The 8212-nt window shown below is 34.4% G+C and overlaps 1 pseudogene; it reads left to right on the top strand.

Moving 5' to 3' along the window:
• The first annotated feature begins 903 nt into the window (after nucleotides 1–903).
• LOC113388076 lies at nucleotides 904–6836 on the top strand (annotated as a pseudogene).
• Nucleotides 6837–8212: the final 1376 nt, after the last annotated feature.

Genomic DNA, 8212 nt, shown 5'->3' with positions numbered 1-8212 from the left:
GGGCTGATGCTCTCAAATCTCAAATATCGAGGAGAATGGCAGGACCTACACATTGTCTGAGTGCTTTAAGAGTTGCTTCCGCATTTCGAACAATATCGGAGGAAGCAGTGTGCGTAATTTCAGGAACTCTGAGTCTCTTAGTCTTAGCAGAGGAAAGGCGGGCAATTTTCTATAGAAAACATCAACAACTGAGTCTTGAAAAAATGAGATTAGAAGAACGGCAGAACAGCATTGACCGATGGCAGCAACTGTGGGATGTCGCAGTGAAGGGCAGATGGACGCATCGTCTCATCCCTAACATCAAAGTCTGGCTAAGTCGCAAGCATGGAGAAGTAAATTATTATACTACGCAAATGCTATCTGGGCACGGCTGTTTTCGAGCCTACGTACATCGCTTCAAGCACGATAGCTCGCCGGATTGCCATATTGTTTGGGCAAAATCGAAGTTGCTGAGCATGTGTTCTTCGTGTGCCCGCGATTTGGTGCTGTACGGGACGATGTGGAAGAAACATTGAGACGAAGAATTACCCCAGGTAATGTTGTTGAAGTGATGATGACAAGTAAAGCTGCTTGGAACGCCATAGACAGATTTGCGAGAGAGGTACTAATTGACCTGCGTTCTATGGAAAGCGAAAGGGCGAATGGGACTTAGCCCATTTAAAAGACGAGTGTAGGACATAGCGGAGATTTTAGTCGGTATTATACCAGGGCGGTATTGAGTTCGACATACCCAGACAGAAGACCAGCCTGGGATGCATAAAGGTATTTCCTTCGCTATACAAAAAAGCACCATGGTATAATATAATGGTACCATGGTAATATAATGTGACCTAGCTTAGTTAATTTACATTGTACGAAACATATTTCTTTTAAATAATCAAGTAACGTTTTGACAAAGCAAAAATGGCATCCACCGAGCAAATCCAAAACAAAACGTGGGAAATTTCTTTATATGAATTACACAGAAGTCCACAAATAGCAGTGGTTGATAACACAGAAATCGCTGCAACCTCGTAGTTTACACAGCAAACTCATGTTCCCAATTTGCCAAGACATGCTCAAGAAGACAATGACCACTAAAGAATGCTTACATCAATTTTGCTCAGGCTTCATTATTACAGCTCTGCGCAGTGGAAAGAAAGAATGCCCCACTTGTAGAAAGAAACTAGTCTCCAAACGTTCTTTGAGACCTGATCCAAATTTTGATCTCCTAATCGACAAGATTTATCCTAGTAGAGATAAGTATGAAGTCACCAAGAGAGAGTTTTGGCTAAACTATATAAAAATCAGTCACAAACAGCGCTTGTAAATTCTATCAAGGAAGGAATACAATTGCAGTCGCAGAATAGACCACAGAGATCAAGAAAAAAAAAATTGGATGATACAACAAATTTGAATCAGACTCCTCAGGCAGAGCAGACAGTGTCTAAAGACAACTTATCTACAAATACGAGTCAGTCAGCAAGTCCACTTAATTTGCCACAGAGTTTGGCATCACAGGTACCTTCAAATCCAGCTTCATTAAGAAGTACTCCATCTCCTGTTTCATCAAATGTGAGTTCCACAAGTAAACCTCAATCAAAAAGGCCTAAGTCGGGTTTGACTTCAGAAAAGTCAGAATCAGAAAGTAGTATGGAAGGAAACAATTGCAATTTAGATAGAGAAGGTGAAAGCATTGGTGAACCTAGTGTCAATGAAATTGAATTAGTTTTTAAACCACATCCAACGGAGATGACTGCTGATATTCAATTGATGAAAGCTCTGAAGGAGAATTCTAAACGATATTTAAAAACTACAGCAAATGCTACAGTTGGTCACTTAGGCAAATATTTAGCCATGAGACTGACATTAGATCTAGACAGTGAGTTAGATCCTGACACATACAAACACTGAACTTCTGTATATACATTGCTCCAGCACCAGGTCAATACTTAGTGTTGAGTGTGAACCAAACTTTAAGACAAGTTAATGATAAATTCTGGAAGGTTAACAAATATTTGGAAATGTTTTATTCTTGGAAAAAACATGAGATAAATTGCAGTCACGTTCAAATGATTTGCAATACATATATTTTATGTAATTGTAATGAATTGATAGAATAATTTAATAGTTGGATTGATGATTGTAATATTGATGTACGAGTTTCTATAGATATATTATTATAAAAAAAAATACACACGTACATCCATTTTTTCTAAGGTATGCCAAAATATTCAGAAACCTTTGAAACGTAAAAATATATAAAAATCTTTATTTTCGATTTTTTGCAATTACCATAACTTGCCTACGGGAAGTTAAAAATTAAGAGCCACTTGATGTACTTTGATGAGGACTATCATTTCTCAGTATTGTGCGACGATTGGCTGAGCCGTTTCTTTGTAATTTGCAAAAAAGTGTAAAACTTTTTGTCCACGTTTCAGCTCACAATCCTCCGTGGATTTTAAAAAATCATAAACTTTTCGAAAGATATAGGTTGGAAATGATACTGATAGCTAGGTAAAGATCTACCGAACCCTTATCTTGTAAATTACTGTTGAAAAAAAAAATTTGACGATTTTTGTGAAACTTTTATTGACTATAGATATTATGGTTTTACAGAACATGATAAAAATATTACGATTCTACATCAAATTATCAGATATTTGCATAGTAAAAATTTAGTATCAATTTTTTTGGGTTACGTATCTACAAATTTGATTTCTAAAGTTTACATATATGGTTTAAACAACTATCCTCCATATGGATCAATCGACTGATTGCGAGACATACAGTTCATGCAAAGGGTAGGTCTAGCTATTTCGGAGGTTCAAAGCGCAAAGATGCAAAAAATAATCATGCAGTTATTGAGAGAACGGATCATCTGAGTAGAATGATTCAAAAAACATTTTGAAGATGTTGATTGGGCAGACAAAACACTATCACAATTCTCGCGGCATCTACGAATGTAAGTCGGCACTTCAATCACACCCAAAGCTGTAAAAGCAATATAGTTATCAAGATTACCTATAGAAGTTCAATTATTCCTAGAAATAGCTTCAACCATTCGCAGCATCGAGTTGCAGTGACGTCAAATTATTAAGTCAAATGGGAACTAAAATCTAAGGCGTCTCAAAATGTTTGGATGAGCTACAAATGCAACAGAAGAATAGAGTGTCAAATGATAATATATGTTGGTTTCATAGGTGCTACGAACGTCATTCAAGAAGATGTGCCATGCAAGTATAAGGTAAAATATTTGATAAGCACCGGATTTCATCAGCTTAGTGAGATGTCTCTATAGAACTCTCAGCAACAAATGGAATCGTATAGCTACACACGGAGTGCTACCTTTATTGTTAAATATTAGATTCAGCAGAACCCTTTCATGGAAATTAGTGATAGCAGAAGTGCCATGTACAACTATTGGTGTGGAATTACTCGCTTATTATGATTTACATGTTAAAAAATGTGTGTTAGTAAAAACTTTAACAGATTGAAAGGATCCACCACGAATTGAGAACAGAACAATACCTTCTGTAAAAATGCTGACGGCTACATTGTCCCCATATGACAAAACCTTACAAGAGAAATATCGAGACTTAACACAATAGACGGCATTAGAGGTGTGTAAACTTGTTACTCAAAACCATATTGAAGCTACATCGGGACCTCTTATAGCACATAAACCACGTCGCCTGGCACCCGACAAGTAAAGTAAATATGAGTTCTGCAATTATTAAAGTACGGACAGTACGGCCGTTCAAGAGCTGTTGACCATTACATATAGTCCGAAAAGATACTGGTTGGCAACCTTTTGGAGACTACCGCAGATTAAATGGGCGGATTTAACAGGACTGTTACCCAGTTGGCCATATTCTTAATTTTGCGAACGCATTATGCGGTAAAGTAATATTACCAACTATTGATTTGGTAAAAGTTTACAATCAAATCCCTGCAGCTGAGGAGGAGCAATCACTATGCTCTTTGGACTATTCGATTTTCGTTCATGGCATTCGGTTTGCGCAAACCTTTCAGCGGATCATCGACAAAGTATTGCGAAGTTTGAACAGTTCCGCTATCTTGATTTTTCGACTAGCATCAGACATCTCGGATCGATATATATTTACAATTATTATAATTATATAATTAACAAATGTGATTTAAATTTCAAGGCAATGAACAACATTATGATGTAGACATGGCACAAATTATAAAACTCCGATTATTCCCTGTATTTACAAAGAATATTTACTGTCGAATTAGGAAGATCATGGTTGTGCGATGTATCCCAATTATTCGGCCGATGATACTAAAAATTTAATAGCGTACACGGTTTGTCGCATGCTGGAACGAATGCATCAATTAGATTAATAACACAAGGCAATGTATAGTCTTCTATTAAAAAGAATTATGGGGACGCAGCCACAATCCAAATTGTTAGCGCTCAAAGATTAGTCGACACATTGTGACACATCCAAGAGTATTTACATTGCCATATTTAAACATGTACATATAATCATGCCATTATCACAAGGATTTTGTTATTGTCCAACTTGTGTAGATCGTTTTTTGCGTTGTCATCCCAATCGCTATAGAAATAAAGCAATTGGGATATATAATCTATCCCAATCTATATAATATCAAGAGGCAGCTAAAGTGGCTTTAGGACAACAGCATATCACCCGGCAAGCTAACGGCATAGTCGAACGATTTCATAGACAACTGAAGGCTGCAATAAGATGTAATAACACTGAGATATTGCCGAAAGTCATGCTTGGTATTCGATCCACGTGAAAAAAGGATCTTCAGGCGACAGTTGTGAGATGCTATGTTGCGAGACTCTTAGATTACCGCAAGGCATGCTGGTACTAACCCAAGAGATCAGCCATAGTGAGGCCGATTTTATGAGAATCCTCAAGAAGCAGATGAAGGTTGTTAGGCCCGTGATCCGGAAAACTAACTTTCATGTTCAAGGACATGGTAAATACAAAATATGTTTCACTTCGAAATGATGGGCCGATAAGACTTCTAAAGATCCCCTACTTTGGATCATTTAAGGTTTTGTCACGATCCGAAAAAACAATTGTCAGTGGATCGGTTCGAACCAGGTTATGAGATACCGGTGAAAACAAACCTATAAGATTTCAGACAAGCAGTTACTTAAATCACCGCAAAAAATCCTTTGTGACTTTATTAACGGCGGGGGGAATGATGTGGAAGTTTAACAGGCAATGAAAGATAAGCAATCTGGTAAGTAAGCCGCAACAAAAATAAAATGTATGTGTGTGGTTTCTTGTTTAAAAAAATAATCTGGATAAAAAAATCGGTTCCAGCTTTCAAAAATTTTGAATTGCAGTAAGAGAAGTTTCAGCAATTTGTCTTAAGGCACAATGCCATAAACCATTAATTTGAATAACTGTTGAAAAATTATTTAGTGAATTATGCAATATTATACCAAAAACTTTATCAACGATACTTAATGACGAATGGGTAATTAATGTTGCTCTTGTTATATTACTATATACGAAATACGAGTAGTAATTCGTTCGAATTTCTGTTCGATAATATACGATGATAAGCTGAATTAACAATAACAGGAGTTTTTGCAAATCTATATAGCATCATAAAAACCTGCACAACCTAGAGTAGGGCGGGGCTAGTTGAGCAAATTTTTACTTAAACGGATGTAGCTCCTTAATGAAAAGTCTCAATAAATTTCTATATGGCTTAATGGATTTGTTGTTTATCGCTTAACAAAAGTGTTAATACTATTTTTTGAAAATAAGTAAAATTTAAGAGCGATAGCTGTTAAATGCAAAAAGTCAAGTATGCTCAATGTTCCCCATAGATGGGGCAAGTTGAGCACTAAGAAAGTATAATAAAATCATAGGTTCAATGTCGATTAATGATGAAATAAAATAGGTTTTTAATAACCAGTTCTATATTTATAGTCTTTACTTACAGAGAAAACAAAACAAAAATCTTAGGAATTATTTTACCATTATATTCAGTATTTTTGTTTAAAATCATTATTTTTTCATATTATTACTCATAGACTTAGCTTAAATCTTAAAATAATAATTAATTTCTGGAAGTTAATGGTAATTGTCTTAGTGACAAAACAAGTTTAGCAACTATGCTCAACTAACCCCAACCCGGAATTTCAAAATAAAAGAGAGTTTACAAAAAATTATAGAATTATACCCAGAATCTCTGTGCATATTAAAAGTACTTTAATTATATGGAAGAATAACATTTACCTGATTAAAAATGAATAGCACTTGACTAAACCAGACGAAAACTCGTGACGAATTACTTTTTTACTTTTTGGTCTCAAAATAAACAAAACGCCCGTGAGCCTAACTCATTTGTCCAGCGGCCACTAGCGATTGCGGGATGTTTATTTCTCCCAAACCTCTATCTTTTCGCCATATAATGCCTAAACGGACGGTGAATAGTTTTCGAGATATTTCGATTGCTCAACTTGCCCCTATGCTCAACTAGCCCCGCTCTACCCTACTCTCATTGATAATACCATATTCATCTGTTGAAGCAATATTAATTAATTTTCACTTGAAGAGTATATGTAATTATACTAATCTATGCTGAGAATAATATTGAAATATTGTTACTTAATTTATTTTTTTATCATCCTCAGGTTTAAGCTTGCTGATTCCGATGGAGATGGTTGGATAACACGGCAAGAATTCTTGGAGTTGATTTATTATTTTAATGAACCGAAAGATGAAAACGAGCAGCTTGGCACGTTAGCAAAACATTGTAAAGAAGTAGCAGAACGAATTCTTTTTGTAGGAAGTTTAACGTTAGGTGAACAACTCGAATACGGTTTGTTTTGATTTGGAAAATATCATATAAAACATACTTTGGATCATAGCGCTATCGATAGGTATTTTGGTTTGAAATGTAAGTTTGGAATAAACTTGAATATGAAGAGATTTTGATTGATTTTTTTTATATTTTTATAATTTAACTAGCTGACCCGGCAAACGTTGCTTTGCTAAGTAAGGTATTTCTAAACAATTGTTAGAAAATTTAAAAAAATGACACTTTATTTTAAGTGTGTAAGAATGCGTTGTTTGAATGCCATAGACAATGAGGTAATCTAAAAACAATAAAACTCTAAAGTTTACTTGTTTAATATTATATAATTTATATTATAATAAATAATTTAAATTATATAACATATATTCCTTTGACCATATTTTGTAAATACAATCAAATTGGAAGTTTTATTTATTTTAATTGGAAAATCTACGTATAATCCAGTTCAAGTCTTTTTTGGTCTTTTAATTTATCGATAACGTTTCAAGTTTTTCATATTTGTTTTGATTCTGGATTTTGTGTATAGTTATAAATAATACTACTAAGCTTATAGAAAATTTTCAAAATTATCCGAAAAGGTAGATAATAAATTAAGTATTCTTCTTTGACCTATTTTTTGAAAAGTTTTAAGTAACATTCCATGAATTAAAGTAAATTTAATAAAAATTATATATGCAGGGTAAAGGCACAAAGATCCAATTTGACTTTGAGCAAATATAAAATATATTGTGAGTGTCAGATCTGACTAAGTTCAGTAAGACTGCCAGCTACTTCATCATTGTAGAAATATGTTTTTTCACTGTTTTACAAAAATTTGATATCTGGTACTTTTTGCCCCATAGTGTGATCCATCAGGGTAACATGGGACGTCCGGGTGGCAAACAGGTATAATATCTTATTTTAATTTGAATCACACTTCTACAAAAAGTTTCAAATTAAAAATGTAAAGTTTTTTCGCGGTCTTTTGCACAATCTCTGGATTAGCATAAATTTTTCAAGACTATGACTGTCCAAATCCATACAGCCATTTTAGACTTTTAGCATACCTAACATAATACCGAGCTCCACTTTTATATATAAAAAGATGATAAGTCTTTTAGAAACATTTATCATTTTTGAATCACGTTTTTTAGAAAGCTAGTTAACTCATTTTTTTAATTTTCAGTTTATTTTTCGCCCAAAAATCGGATTTTCTAATTTTATGTTTTGTCGAGGTTTCAAGTCATTTTGAATCGAATGAGACCGATTCGGAAAAAGCATCTGCGTGCTTGTATTTGAGCCGATTTTTGACTTTTCATCGAGGTTTTCTCAGAAACGGCTAAACAGATTTGAAAAATTTCAAATCTAGTCAATGATCAACCAAACCGTTTCCTCATAATTAGCAAAAAGG

Source organism: Ctenocephalides felis, unplaced genomic scaffold, assembly GCF_003426905.1.
Source record: "Ctenocephalides felis isolate EL2017-DRISC unplaced genomic scaffold, ASM342690v1 CF-g0.4_SCAFFOLD_00845, whole genome shotgun sequence".
NCBI classification, from domain to species: Eukaryota; Metazoa; Arthropoda; class Insecta; order Siphonaptera; family Pulicidae; genus Ctenocephalides; species Ctenocephalides felis.
Note: the sequence above shows the minus strand (reverse complement) of the source record. Positions and strands in the feature narration are given on the sequence as shown.